Raw genomic sequence first — 15,945 nt, 5'->3', positions numbered from 1 at the left:
GAGAGCGGTTAAGTGCTTCTGGTTGTCTCGATTTTGTAAGTACAAACGACAGTACTTTAAGGTAAACACTGTGGGTTCTTATGCTGTGGTAATATGAGCGAATTTTCAACAAAATGGGTAGTCTGGTGTGCTATAGTCTGTAATAGAACATAATTTTACTTAAATTAGGTAAGCCCCTAAAATCCACCTTGCTTTCAGGAGCATTGATTATCGTGTTAGCTTTGTCGAAGGACTTATAGCCAGTGATTTAGTGCTTTTAAGGAATTACTGGAATTTTATATCCGGTCTACACAGCCGCTTTTGTTCTGTTATTCAAATAAGTCTACGGGAAAAGAGGTGCTTAATGGATTGTTTTATTTTCCATTTCGATTCTCGGAAGGACGCCTTTTACATTTACAATATTATTGCTTACAAAACTTGAGTAAAAAAAGCAAAGAGAGCATAGAGGTTTAATAATATGCAAAAGAACAATCTTTAAAAGCAGTTTCTACTCAATGTAGGTATTTAAATGTGAAAAAAATATATATCAAAAAGCGAGCTTGTCTGACTGGTACAGTAATTATTTGAACATCTACCAACTCAGTTTGACCTTTATTAAAAAAGTAATTAGTTTTGAATGACTGGTCTAAGATAGAACACAATCCAGTCTTGACATTTGTAAATAAGACACATTTCTCGGAATTTTCCAAGTTTTATAAATGTTTTAAACGCGAGACAATAAAATTAGTGGGCCTATTTCGTCTTGCACGTGTACTTTAAAAATAAATAGAAAGTATCAAAATTTTAAAAACTTAATTACTTTAGGTCATAGGTAAGAAGGACCTATAATATGGGTAGGTAAGTGCCTATACTTATATGTACAGAAAAATAATAGGTATACAGCGAAATAAGACCCCAAGCAAAGTCACGGGCAACAGCTAGCATACATAATAGTAACTAATTGCGATTTTCCTGCGGGAAATCATGGAAAGATTGGGGGTTCGGATCCAACACGAGGCCCCTTTAATAGTACGTCCTTACGAATGAAATAGCCGTTTTGTATTGCAAAAGAAAATTAATTATTCAACACAGTTTTGAACGACAAAAGAAGTTAAACCTAAAACTTTGTGTGTAAGTTTATATTTATAGATTAGATTAAAATTTTATTTTAGCCATAAAATTGAAGTGAAGTTTTAACTCACGTATGAAAAAAAAGATATGATCCAAAGTTACATTACCTCACTTAATAATATCCGATTTTGAGTATTTACTAATGAAACAAGATGTGTAATTACCTAAAATTAAAACTATTTAAAGTTAAATCTTAAATTATTAATTTAGTTGTTCTTAGAATTTGGAAAAACTTCAATTAGATGCAAGTAAATATAAGTAAAGGCACGACGTGTGTCCTACCTTTGAAGTAAAGTGGTACTGTAGTTAACATTACTACAAATTTCGTATGGAATTCACTGGGATAAATTGCTCCTAAAATAGCAATCGTACTCAGGTTGAAGTCTTGGAAAAACTCAAGATTACTTTGAAGATTGGAATTGCAAGTTGGAGAATAAGTTCCTAAGTTTTATTTTTAAAGAAACATCACAAACAATATTTATGTTTCGCCTGGAAATGAGACGAATTAAAATAGCGATTGTATAGTCGTTTCTGACACCAATCACGTTGTAAAAATATATTTTAATCACTTTATTGATTCCACGAACGTGTGAAAACATTTAAAAAGACTAGGCAGCGTTAAAATTTTCGACAGTCGTCGTCAATTGGATTATTTTCGAGCAAAATGTATTTGTTTCTGCCTACTGGCAATATCGAATGAAAATGATACATTAATTGCCTCTGGCTGTTTCGAGGGTTCGGTTTTTTATGTAATAAAATTGGCTTTAAATATTCAATTCACAAAATATTTTCCGTAAGCTCCTACCACGGCTCCTACCGTGATCGTGTGTTGAATAGAATCATCGTAGGAAGCCTTTTTTACTGTTCGCTATATTGTGGCACGTATGATACTATTTCTCATAAAACTGATTAAAGTTTTTTCTAATCAGTTTGAAATTCTCTAAATGGGTATGATATAACGGCAGCACACACAGCAACTAAATTATCGCAACACTACCATTTGATTCAGTTCCAGACGTCTAATACAGCGACCGCAAATAAGTTAAGTGGTCTCCGCCTGGACGTCATGTTCTGTTTGAGATAGCTAACCTAATAATTCTAGGCCATGGCTCAGCCGCAACTAATCTGACCACTAAAGCTTATCATCTGGCCAGGGAGGTATAGTAGCTATTGTCACGGAACTATAAATGCTATTGATCTTTTTCTATCGTGTGGGCTATAGCAGCTTTGGTTTTTGACGACTGATATGGCTTAATTGGCCAAGTGATTTAACCTGTCACATCTGGAATTCGATGCCGAGAGAGACTCTAACCAGTAGACCATAGAGGCGTTGAAGTCATTTGTCTGTGTAAAATGGCCGAAATATATTTATGTAGACAAGATTCGCGTATCGGTCTGCATATATTTATACTTGCCGCAGCAGCGTTCTTATCGTAACCACTTGTTAAACTGCGCTACTTTAACTGCGATGTGTAAACTTGTCCGTGTAGCAGTAACCAGCGTGGAAATTGAGCTGCAAGCTGTTAAAACTATTTGGTGGACGAAAACGTCGACAAGATGGCTTTTATCGACGAGTAACAGTGTGACTTAATGGGATTTTTCCCCAACAAATCACACAGGTTACAGTGTGTGTGTGAACAAGCGTTCGCGCAGCTTTTTTCATCCAGTAACAAATTAAATTCATAAACAAAACACCTTTTAGTAAAATTATAATTATCTATAGACGTTACTCTGTGTCACCGACATAAAAATGATATTATAAGAAAGAATAATAGTTGACTTTACCTCGCGTCGTGGCAAAAAGGCTTTTTTTTTTTTTTATGTGACAGGAGGCAAACGAGCAGACTATTAATATTCTTTAAATAAAATTCAACGTTTCTGTGCGTTTTCTTGGAATTTAGCTGTGAATTAATTTACACACTTTTGTTTTGAGATATTTAATTGGCAACCATAATTCCAGTAAAACTTTCTACAGTGTAAGTAAACAGTAAGGCTGAGTTGCACCATCTAACTTTGACCGTAACTATGACGATAACCGGTGTTTTTTGTATGGAGTTTGACAGATTTTTAACGTTTGTCAAAGTTAAAGTAAGATGGTGCAACCCAGCCTAAGTATCCTCATTTTGATTTTTCGTTTACTTACACATCATAATTATGTACATAATATTTTAGCTTTTTTGTATTAAAAGACCTAAATCAATTTAAAATTGATTTATTTTGAGATCACGAAACCTTACATGTATTTTATTCGTCACCTACTTACTAGAAATATAAATTGTAAGTAGGTACTATCTACATTTTCATTGAAAATTCGTCTTGTTATTAATTTCTATCTAACCTTTCTATGACTTTCTCTGACAGATTTAGAAACAGCTTGGAACGTTATTACAGACTTGAAAATGAATTTAATGAAAATTGGAGATTATTGAGAGACTAGGCTTTCTAGTAGTACCTAATACAAAGTAATGAAAGTTTATAAACAATTAAACATTATTTATAACTGTTCACGCAGAACTAGTTAATAAAATGCATTCTTGAGTTTGAGAATTTATTGTACTTTGGACAATATTACATTGAAATAATTTGTGAGTTAACGTGCCGGCCGGCACGTCAAGCCGGTTCGGTGGCTGATAGGCGAGAGGGGGATACAGTGAATGGAAGAGTGAACGCGCGCGCGGACCGAATGAGATTGAACGATAGGGATGTGAAGCTGTCTGTCATAGACAATAACGCTATTTCATAGTCCTGACGATGTAATTAAATGTACGGATGGGTATGTAACTTAAAATAGCTTTCAAAAGTTTTTGAATATTTGCTTTCACACTTCTGTGAGTCACTACAATGATTTTTTACTCAAAGCCCTACTTAGTAATAAGTTTCTTGAACTACTTATTCGAAAGTATCTTACCGTCATAATAATTTCTTCTAAAAATCTTGAATAAGTGCTAAAAATGTTTTTACAGCCCTTTATAAGAGTCAAGCTTTTGAGTGAGAGTTAAGAGTGTGAAGTAAAACGTATACCTAAAACTCATAAAATTCTACTGATCAATTATACGTCACGAAATTATTGGATTTTTGCGAACTTTTAAGGAAAATAATTATACCTATTCAAAGAAAACATTCGGATCGACGATATTTACTCTCATTAGAAAAATAGATTTAAAAGCTAAAGTGCTTTTTGCCTTCGCTTCTAGTACCACCAGATGCTTGAGAATAACAAATTACGATAATATGAGAGTAAAATCCTCTTTTTATCTTATTATTTTTAAAATTGCGAATGCCTTGGAGATTTCATCGCTGAGATGTTTACATTACTCGTATATGTTTGAGATCTAATATCCACTCAGAAATGATGGAATGAACTGAAACATAATTGAAACAATATATGAATTATGAAGCAGCTTTTGTTACACATTCTTCAGAAATGACTAAATCAATGATGCTTAAAAAATAGTTTTTAGGTTTGAGGTCTCAGTCAGGCAGTCAGTTAAATATTAATATCTTTGCTGAAACTTAAAATATTCAGTTTCATTTATAACATATCTTTTTTCCATTAGAAATAGGGTATATGCTAACCATAGTTATTGGCCACCTTGATTAAAATAAAAAGAAACAAGCATTTATTATGTAAGATTGTAAGTTATTAAGAGAGGAAAAGAGACACAAATATTTTCTACATTGGACTGCGTATTGCTCAGAGAAACTATGTATAAAACCCCTATGTTTATGTATGAAACCAATGACTATGTATAGGATAATTACTATAGTAATTACCCTTCGAGTATAATTAATTTAATACAGGATATGTGCAAACCGCACGAAGCCGTATGAAAAAAACTAGAGTGGAATGGAAGTTTAGTGTCCAAATTACTCCATGAAGATGGAGAATCGAATAAAATTAGATCCACAAAGATTATAACACATGACGCTTCGTAATTCGCCTCCAAGGAATCAACGTCCCACTAATTGGACTTCAGAAACAAAATCCCATTCCTGGGCGTAGCTACTTAAAATTTAACACAAAATAAAAGTCATGCTCAAAATGGCTCATTGTTATGAGCCGCCGCTATTCAGAGTTATTGATAGGGTTGCCAGTTTCTTTTTAACTTTAAAGAGGTAAGAACATTATCTTTAACTTAAATGCTAAATACTAAAATAGTGCTGTAAAATCGACGTATTTAAAACATGGCACATTCATTATTTTTCTTTGTAGAAATATTAAAATAGTTATTTCAATTAGGATTTCCAACTGTAAGTTAAAGCTACCTTCAGTTTGCTGTTGTTTCAAGGTACATACTTACATCCCAACTAATATTATAAATGCGAAAGTAACTCTGTCTGTCTGTCTGTCTGTCTGTCTGTCTGTCTGTTACGCTTTCCCGCTTAAACCTCGCAACCGATTTTGATGAAATTTGGCATAGAGATAGTTTGAGTCCCGGGAAAGAACATAGGATAGTTTTTATCCCGGTTTTTGAAACAGGGACGCGCGCGATAAAGTTTTTCTGTGACAGACAAAATTCCACGCGGGCGAAGCCGCGGGCGGAAAGCTAGTACTTTATAATCATAATATTTGATTTTTATTGGGCTTCGGTTTTAAATTGTTTCTTAGTGTTTTAGTAATATGGTGATGAGTAAGCCTCAGAGTATCTTTATGGTGACCATTTATTAGTTTTAGTTAACTGCTTCGGTTCAGTCGTTAGTTCTGTGAGCCACGTGATCAGCCCTTCGCCATTTCTTTGTGTAACGACCCGAGCCACGTCGTGAAGTTTTGTTTATTTGTGTATCTCCGCATTGCAGATCCGATCCGGCAAAGGAAACCTTTTAATTTTTCTTTTCATGTACGTGTAGGTTTTTCACGTTGACAGCGGCAGCCCTCGTACGAGAAACTTGGTATAACCAGCGACAGGGTGATTAATGTGTAAAAATTTAATCGCACCCACAACAGAGGAAGTTTTGCTTTGTTCTATTAAGGTGTCTGTCCGTCACACGGACGCGTGTCGAGCGGGGTAATTAATCTAAAATCAAAGGCGGACGGGATTAGGCGCTTTGACCAAAACGTCAGGCATTCGTTACGTTTAATGAGATGTCAGCGCCAGAAACGTACGGTTACTACACATGCTAACGTTTTTCAATTAACGCTTGTATGCAGGTACAAATTGCCTCCTAGTTGAAAGGTTTTGTGAATTAAATCTAAATATGTTTGACATCGTTTTTTGTCGCGTTATCTCATGTTTACATTACGACCATTAAAAAAGTACTTGAAATTTTTTATCTCTTTCTTTCTCTTAATGGTACTCAAGGGGTTAATGGTTTCACTTCAGGAAAACCGCATCGCTTCAAGATACTTTAATTATACTTATTTATTTTCTGTATGTTGCAGTGGTAGAAACATTATTCATCAATCGGCTTACAAGACTTTTTAATAAGCAAATGAGCAAATAAATAAAAATACGTACCTGTCATCCGATTCCTATACCTATACGAAATACCTAGACCGATAATCCGATAAGCACAAGAGTAAAGGCCACTAAATCACCGTGTTTAACTCACCTGTTTCATTCTAACTTTCCATTAACTACTGTAAAAAAGCGTAGTAAAATATATATTTTTTTAAATATCCGTCTACATTTCCTAGAAAGCCGGGGCCCTGGCTCGAGCCACATAAATATCCGGTGAACATTATTGCGATTCCGGACAAACCATTGCATTCCCGGTATAAGTAACATCAGTGTAATTGTTTTGCATTCGCGGTTTGCAGGTGTATATCGGTTTAATGGTGTTCACTTGTGCTGAACCGGGAATTAGTTACATTTAATTGCACCACTCACTGGAGTCCGTCATTTATGGAATTTCCGATAGGTAGTGTTTTGTTTGCTAAAATGTGACATCATTAAAATATGGTTTTAGAGGAATTTATGCGAAAAGCCAGTACTTAATTAAAACAAATTAATGATGTAAAATCAGTTTCAATTAATTATGCTAGTGACTTTGTTCTTAGTTCTTCTGTTAAGAAGAGACTGCGGCCGCGACTTTGACGGCATGTTGAGCCAATACATTATTTTACCCGATCTCGGTGGACCAACTTCACTGTTACGAAGTTTCCTCGCTGGCCGATAAAAGCCGTGCATAACAACTTTAAAAGCAAAGATAAATTAAAGTTTCATCACAATTTTTTCCGGCATCGCTACGTTTTTGGCCTACGTACACTTACTAATAAAACTATTAATCGTCGCAGTTTCCAATTTTTCGATAACTTTCCAGTTGAAAATCTGGAACTGGTGAAATCTGAAACTGGAAAAATGCCAATTCTCTAAAGGCTACGACAAGTTAGTGTAGTTGTGTGAATTGCAAAAGTGCACACTTCTCTTGATAAAGCTGATAAAATATTGTATATTGTGTTCTGTTATTTTTGTCTCAACAATACTGAGCAATGTCTTCCTTTTATAAGAATCCAAAGAGCTTACGTAATGCAGGACATATAAATTATAACCTGGAGAAACCTGCTTTTCGCAATATACGTCTGCTTTTATTTATTTATTTATTTATTTATAAATAAGGCACAGCTACAGAGAACAAACAATAACAATACAATTAACACAACAACATAGCACTATATATATATATATATATATTCCTAGGTTTATACCAGATGATAATGAATGTTCATAAATAGACAAACTTAAATTAATTATAATATTATAACTTTATCTTAACTGAACGAAAAAAACAAAAAAAAATATAATTAAAGAGTGCCAAAGTACTTAAACACCTATCTATATTTTAGAAAAGCGAAATGTCACTGATTGACTGCCTGACTCACTCACTCATCACGAAATCTCAGAAACCACTAGTGCTCGGAGTCTCAAATTTTGCATGGGGGTTTCTTTTAGAACATAGGTGCTCACTAAGAACGGATTTTACGAAACTCCACCCCTAGGGGGGTAAAACGGGATCCACGCGTACAAAGTCGCGGGCGGCCGCTATATGTATAGTACCTAATAAATAAAGGTCAGAGTGCACTGTCGGTCTGTGTGCACTAGATGTTGAATGAAACACTAATGTTGTTACATTTGTAAAAACTATAAATAACTGAAATAATTATTTAAAAAACTAGTGCTTGCATCCTTGAAGCCTGCATTCTCTACCTTGATAAAATACATTTTTTACATAATGTCGCATCGAGACATTCTTTTACCAGGAATTGAGTTTTCGTACCCGCTAGTTGACTCAAAGTGTTAAAATAAATACGCAAGGACAACTCATGCTTAGGTCAGACCACGAAACCAAAATGTAGGTTTATAATTAATCATCATTTTTTAATACGGACCTAAGAAGTTCGTCTACAAAGACAGCTTCAAAAATACTTATACATACAAGATTTAAACTAATTTGATTTTAGTCGCTGTATTCTGTTTTCAATAATCATCCCGAATGGATTTTAAATATTAATTCACAGCTTTATGTAATACTACACTCATATGTTACGACATCAATTACCATAAATGTCTGTTTGTTTAACTGTCACAACGTTCAATATTACCGCATATTTAATCAAACTCGCTATAGTCAAATGGAATTATTTTACCGAGCAATGTAATTAATTTTGGAGATACAAAAACCACATAATATTTATAAGAATTAATCAATCACATGACAGTAATGGATTTCAGTACTAATTGGAAGAGGAATATTGTTCATATTTGAATGTAATTTAGAAGTAACATGACAAAGTTATTTGATTCATATAACCCTTGTGAAGCTCTGATACATTTTGCTAGCTGAGACCCAGTTATGATCGAGAGCAATAGATCTTTTCGATATATCAATAAACTGAATAAACTTACAGTAATATCTTATGAATTTGCATGTCTAGTACTCGTAATTCACACAAAGAAAAGGTAACCTTTATTTTATTGGTACTTACTCATTTCAATAACAGTATAAAAATAAAATGACTCAAGTTAGAGCTGCTACACACAACTATGTAGAGTGTAGACGTCTTGTTGTGCCATAGTTCCACAAGATTTTACGACGAGACATCTTGTCGTGTAAAGATGCTACGAGCATCGTGAAATTCACGAGTCTTGTGTCAACGATTCTCAAAAAAAGGCATAAAGTAGAAACAGAAATACATAAAATAAGAAGACGACTTCTAGTGCGGTTCATTTTTCGAGATTGACTGCGGCCATACACAATATGGCGTCGTATAGTTGCGCCTCGTTTCACGATACTGCTTTAATAGCTTAGATTGTCTTAAGTGCTCTTGAGATGTCTATCTTCCAAGCGCTTCAACGTCAATTAATTTCATTAATAAACCACGAAGACTATACTACGCACTTACCTTATTGATTTGCCATTGCATTTGAACTCTACCAATAAAACAGACACGGCGAAGAGTTTCGATTCAGATAAAACCGTAACTTTTTCTCGCTTTATCGTATACCGTATCGTAGTACGTGTCGCGTGCGCTAGTAAAACAAAATGTATCGTGACATCTTCGTTCGATATCGTTGCATTCCGTTGTAAAGACTGTCGGCGATCTCGACGATGTACGTGTACGTAGGAAAAACGTGTTGAAACTGGTTCTCAATCTCTTCTTCTTTTCGTGTCGACAACAAACCTACACAGTGTCAGCCCAAAACTCCGCCACAAGAGTGGCGTTGTCAGTAGCATTCATCAAATCCTCCTGAAGAAGAAGAAGAATAAAAAGATTAGATTGAGCTTCATTTATATAGACATGACAAGGCTATTGTAGTCTAGCATGAAAGGTTTATCATGAATATTAAAACAACACACTAATTTAAAGCTCTAACTATTGTTTATCCTGTTAAACGTAAATTTGATCTAAGAACAATTTTAGCCGATTTCCCGATATTCTTGAGAGCCTCAAGGCTCAAAAGGTTGTATGTACAATTGTTTCCAACGGTGTAAGCTTTATAACTCGTCTTTTTTTAGGTTTCTTTTCCCAAGTGTCCCAATAGACTCCATGAAAAGTTTAAAAATATTATCTCACCCCTTTTGCTTTTCATGGACAATAATAAATCTTTTGAATGATTTCCAAAAGTTTGGCAATCGCTTGCACACTTTGTTACGAGTAACCGTAAACAGTTGGCTTGTTTGGAAACATATGCCACCGAGCGAGCGTCGGAACGACCCTTGGTAAGTGTAATATTTACTAATAGTCATCCAACAGTCATGCGAGCGGAGATCGACGAGATTACTACTTCGATTGTCAAACAAAGAACACTTTTAGGGCAGGAAAACAGACGGGATTTCGAGCAAACTCGTCTATCAGATTTCTAACACCACCACATGCAGTTTTATTCCTTTTAACTTTTTAAAATCACCACTTTTCGTCTTTCCTCTCTTTGAATAGATTGAGATTTATTGAGTCACACCTGATTATCTTCAAAATTCATATGATACATAAAGCATTAAAAAATAAAATAAAAGCTAAATATCTTGATTTAATAACCAGAAAAATACGAAGACAAGATGATCATAACAAAAAGTTAACTCAGTTTCCCTTTTAAATTTAAGCGATAAAACAAGAACTAGCTTAACTCTATCCTGCAACTTAGTTTAAAACTGGAGCAAAAGCCGATCCGAACTTAATTTCGCAATTAAGGAGTTTTAGTGCAAGACTCCTTTCAAAAAGACTCTCTTGTTACCGGCGCTTACTCCGATTATAGAAAGGGCAATGAAATTAGTAATAATCATTATTTTCTAATATTCGATTTTTTATGTAAGTTTTTACGAAAAATGTCTAAGCCTTCCAAACCATTGGACGTAATAAAAGTCCTAATATTAGTTAGGGTTAATTGCATGTAGCACAAAACTGTTAAGATATCAAAGTGTACTTCAATGTATGGATTGTATATTTTAGTAAGAAAGTAATTACATTGTATCTAACTAAAGTCAAAAAGAAAAGGAAATTACAATTTTCACTAACCTCGTCAACCTCTGCAGTTTTATACTTAGTCTAGAAATAATATCTTCTAAGCTACGATAGGAGAATATGGCTTCCTTACCTCAGCTAATTTTACTTAAAGTATGACTACGACAGGTGCATCCTACAATAATTCAAGCACTTTATAGGTGCACTAATAAACTTCAGACTCGCTGAAACACTAGTTGCTAATGTCTAAAAGCAAGACATGGGAAATGACATAAGTTTCCTCGCAAACTTACCTGTTAGTGATAAACTGCACACTATTATCTACTCTAAGTAGTTCAAAGTTGTCCAATATAAGCTGCATGTTTCTTGTTGAGGCCGCATCCGCATAGGTAATTAGTTAGTTCGGCTGACGTGGCTGCTTTATTGCCAAATGGTGTAAGAAACTTTTTGAATTTGGCCTACTTGCTAAATTGGCCTACTATATGATGATATTGAATGACCACGCAGAAAATACTTAGTGGCTGAGTAAAAAATCTAGAGTGACATTCGAAGCGATTACGACTTTAATTAAAATAAAGCATAAGTGGAAGGTGTCCATTTCATTAAAATACTACTTCTAATAATATCACTTAGGATGTAGTAACTGAGATCACAAACCAGTGTCTTTTATGATCCAGTAAAGTGGACTCTCTCGACTCAAAGGGACTGGGATACATTTAGAGTGAAACCACCTTGAATATTTGTTTTCAGTTTGGATAGGTATGATGTTCCAGAATTAAATAAAAACATAGCGTGTTTTTCTTAACTAACGAAGGTCTGCGCTTATTATTACTTCGCATTGAGATATTATGAATAAAAGCTTCACTGCTATATAGGAGTAGCAGTGTGGTGATCAGTAGAACTACGTAAAATATTTCAAGTAACTCGCTTTCAAACTCATTCAACTTCGCAAGGTTAAATATAACCCTAATGATGGTTCATTACTTTCCTACAATGGGATCGAAATGTTTGAATCAGAAGTATTATATTCAGTTCAATCTGTTGCTTGTTTATCAAACAAAACGGAAATGGCGCTAACAACTTGAATTACTTTGAATAAAGGATTTTGTGCCAATCTTCCGGGCTACATTTATCGGCTCAGTTCACTCAAAACTGCGGCTCCATTTTGACAGAAACAATGAAAATTACAACAAGTACATGTTTTAAATGTAGACAAGAAGAAGATTTATTACATCTACAGAACAAAAGTTCAGAAAACAATATTTTACAAAGATATTTTCACCCGTATCATTTTATCATTTGTCAATCGAGCAGTTATAGTCCAGTCAAATTAGACATCAACCCTGCAATAATTCGCATACAACTGAAAATTGGTACGGATGTTCGGAGCACCATTATGAATGAAATGTAAAAAATCCCCATCGATCCGACAGGAACTAAAAAAAAATCAAGGTCAAAGTTAAAAAATACGGGTTTTTGAGATTTTCAGCCAAACGGTAAGTTTTATCATAAAAATATGTATGACAAGATTTTAGGCCATTCAATTATCTATTAAAATTGTCTACACACTTTCTCCAAGAGTCAGTGTTTCTGAGATTCGATGATCCGAAGAGTCAAAAAGGTGTTTTCTTCATAACCGTCTTACACATAATACAAATTGCGAAATGTCACATTGTGTTCGCCTCGAACAATTAATCGGTATGCAGAATTAATATAAACTGTCACGTATCACTTTAAATTAATTAAACATCTTCCTGAAAATTACACTTTTATAGCGCAATTTGAAACGCAAACGAAATATTTTAGCAATTTGTGTCCACTAGTCTTTTGTGCTCTGACACTGCAGAAATATTTCGTTGTACCTAGTTTCAGTTTAAACTAAGTAATAGGTAGTTTCCATAGGTTTTCGTAGTTCTTGTTAGTTTATAATTATGTTTTAGAAAATTTTCCACGATAATAATGTAACGTTAATATTTTACCAAATACGAGTAGTAGGGACATAATATTTTTATCCAATTTTTAACAAACGATGCTTAATTCAATATCAAGTTTTTAAGCTATACTATTGGTAAGATAATAATCATGATGAAAATTAATGGATTGTACCTACCCATGCCATGGTACTCGTATAATATAGTATTTTAGATCTTAACTTGCTAAGTTTAATTCAACTAATTGAAGTAATACAAGCATCAACGTAATCAAATAAGACAGGGAAAAATCTTTCCCAAATCAAAATGAAGATTTATCAGTTCTTTTTGATAAACTATCCCAGTGCCGTTTCACTCCAAAAACGCGGAATCTATACGGGAACGGCGAGGGGAGGCCGATCCCTCCAAAGACAACCTATATGGGTGGCAAATAAAATCCATGTCAAGAACATTCGCGCACTTTATTTGAAATGTTCTGTATCTCCGCCCTCTGACATTTTTATGAATTTCATTTGACAAACGAGGAATGTTGGCGCAATAACAGGCGGCTAATGTAATAAAACTATACAACTCCAAATAATAAAATATTTTCAACATTGTAATCGCAGTTTTTCAGGTAATTTAATTAAGACGAATTAATGGCTTTAATGTAAACAAAAAAAATTACGGCATTGTTACATAAATTAAACTTAAACCACTTTCTGTAAAATCGCCTCTATTCTGTGATGAAAAGATTAAACAAACAATGATTTTGCTAAAACAAATACTTAGCCGTAATGTTATTATTAAAGCTGCTATAAGACATTTTCCTCCAAGTAAAAGTTAATGTTTGTAATTTTTTACACGAGCACAAACATTTCATTATAACAAGAGCTAAGAGCAAAGTCATGTTCATCGTGATAATGTTATAAAAAGGCTGTACCTAAGTATATAAAAATATAGACGGACATTCTAAATTATGTCCTCATTGTCTCTTGCTTTTCTAGTACCTAGTCATTTTGTTTATGACGGAATATTTTTTGAAATCTTTACTGCGTATAGATAAATTAATATAGGTATTTATTTTACTTAAAATAAATCAACGAAGTATCCAAGGACCTTTATTACTAAAATTCCAGTCATTTTTACTAGGTAGTGCGAGAGTATGAAAACCACACGCTACTCCACCCGTGTGCTACTTAGGTCTTTAATAAATTCTTACATGAAAAAGATTGCGGTCCATTAGCTAATTTTCTTCCGCTATGGCAAAAATACAATAATCCCATGTAGGATTTATTATACTGGATGCGGTCTGCGGTCAGGTCAAAGTAAACGCAGCCCCCATCATGGATATCCAGTGTGACATGTCCTTAAATTGTAATAATTAAAATTAAAATTTGTTAATGTTCATTTAGTCTTTTAAACGACCTAAACCTTATCTTAACGGTATAGAAAGTAAAAACATAACTTTTTAGTAGCTACTAAAACTCGTATCTCTCAATCTCGCGTTACAATATTTCTCCGCAAGCCTCCGCGTGCCTCCAAGGATCAAATTGAATCGGATCGTTTTTCTCTGTTCCTGCAGAACCCCGCTCTCCAGGGATTTGTCGCAGGCTTTATCTGATGCTCATTCTTTCAACGCTCTACGGCAACTTTTAGCCGAGCCACCAAACGCTGATGGTTCCGCATAATGGCTACCGTCGGGAATTTCGACGTATACTTTCTATGCTTGGGAACTAATCAGGAGAGACCTGCGAGTTTTAGGCTGAGTTGCACCACCTAACTTTGACCGTAACTATAACGATAACCGATTTATTTTGTACTAACGGCCGCCCGCGACTTCGTACCTACGCGTGGATCCCGTTTTACCCCCTTCATCTATCTATCTTACGCGGTTTAGATTTTTTTGTACAAATGTTTTTTCACGCCAACTCCCGTTCCCGTGGGAATTTTGCAATATCCTGTTGTAACTAAGGTTTAAGTTTACTAAGGTATCTGCATGCCAAATTTCAAGCGTCTAACTTAAGCGGTTTAGTTTTTTCATACAAAAGGATTTTCCCGCGAATTCCCGTTCCCGTGGGAATTTCGGGAATTCCTTGTTGTAACTAAGCTTTAAGTTTACTAAGGTACCTACATACCAAATTTCAAGCGTCTAACTTAAGCGGTTTACATTTTTCATACAAAAGGATTTTCCCGCTAGTTCCCGTTCCCGTTGGAATTTCGGGAATTACTTGTTGTAACTAAGCTTTAAGTTTACTAAGGTGCTTACATGCCAAATTTCAAGCGTCTAACTTAAGCGGTTTAGATTTTCCCGCTAATTCCTGTTCCCGTGGGAATTCCTAAGTATACTATAACCTGCCCAGGAGTATGAAGAATAATTAGACCAAGTTTCGTTAAAATCCGTCAAGTAGATTTTGTTTCTATTAGGAACACACAGACGGACAGACAGACAGACACAAAAATTTTACTGATTGCATTTTTGGCATCAGTATCGATCACTAATCACCCCCTGATAGTTATTTTGAAAATATATTTCATGTACAGAATTGACCTCTCTACAGATTTTGTAAGTATAGATGAAGTTTGATAGATTTCTAACGTTTGCTAAAGTTAAATTAAGATGGTGCAACCCAGCCTTAATCTATTGAGCTACACGTGAAATGTATGAAACGTTAAATAACTATAGAAAACTAGCTTTTGCCCGCGGCTTCACCCGCGTGAAATTTAGTTTGTCACAGATCGTCATAAATTATAGCCTATTAGCTTTCTGCCCGCGGCTTCACCCGCGTGGAATTTTGTCTGTCACAGAAAAACTTTATCGCGCGCGTCCCTGTTTCAAAAACCGGGATAAAAACTATCCTACGTAGGTACTTTACCGGGTCTCAAATCTCTATGACAAATTTCATAAAAATCGGTTGAGTGGTTTAGGCGTGAAAGCCAGACAGACAGACAGACAGAGTTACTTTCGCATTTATAATATTAGTAGGAGTAGGATTTAGATACCTAAATCAAATACAAACTTTCTTG

At 34.7% G+C, this 15,945-nt stretch overlaps 1 protein-coding gene across 1 annotated transcript in view; it reads right to left on the bottom strand.

Moving 5' to 3' along the window:
- LOC135086787 (dipeptidase 1-like) overlaps positions 1-15,945 on the bottom strand; it is a 229,171-nt gene that overhangs the window by 143,107 nt on the left and 70,119 nt on the right. The window lies entirely within an intron of this gene.

This window comes from Ostrinia nubilalis, chromosome Z, assembly GCF_963855985.1.
Source record: "Ostrinia nubilalis chromosome Z, ilOstNubi1.1, whole genome shotgun sequence".
NCBI lineage: Eukaryota > Metazoa > Arthropoda > Insecta > Lepidoptera > Crambidae > Ostrinia > Ostrinia nubilalis.
Note: the sequence above shows the minus strand (reverse complement) of the source record. Positions and strands in the feature narration are given on the sequence as shown.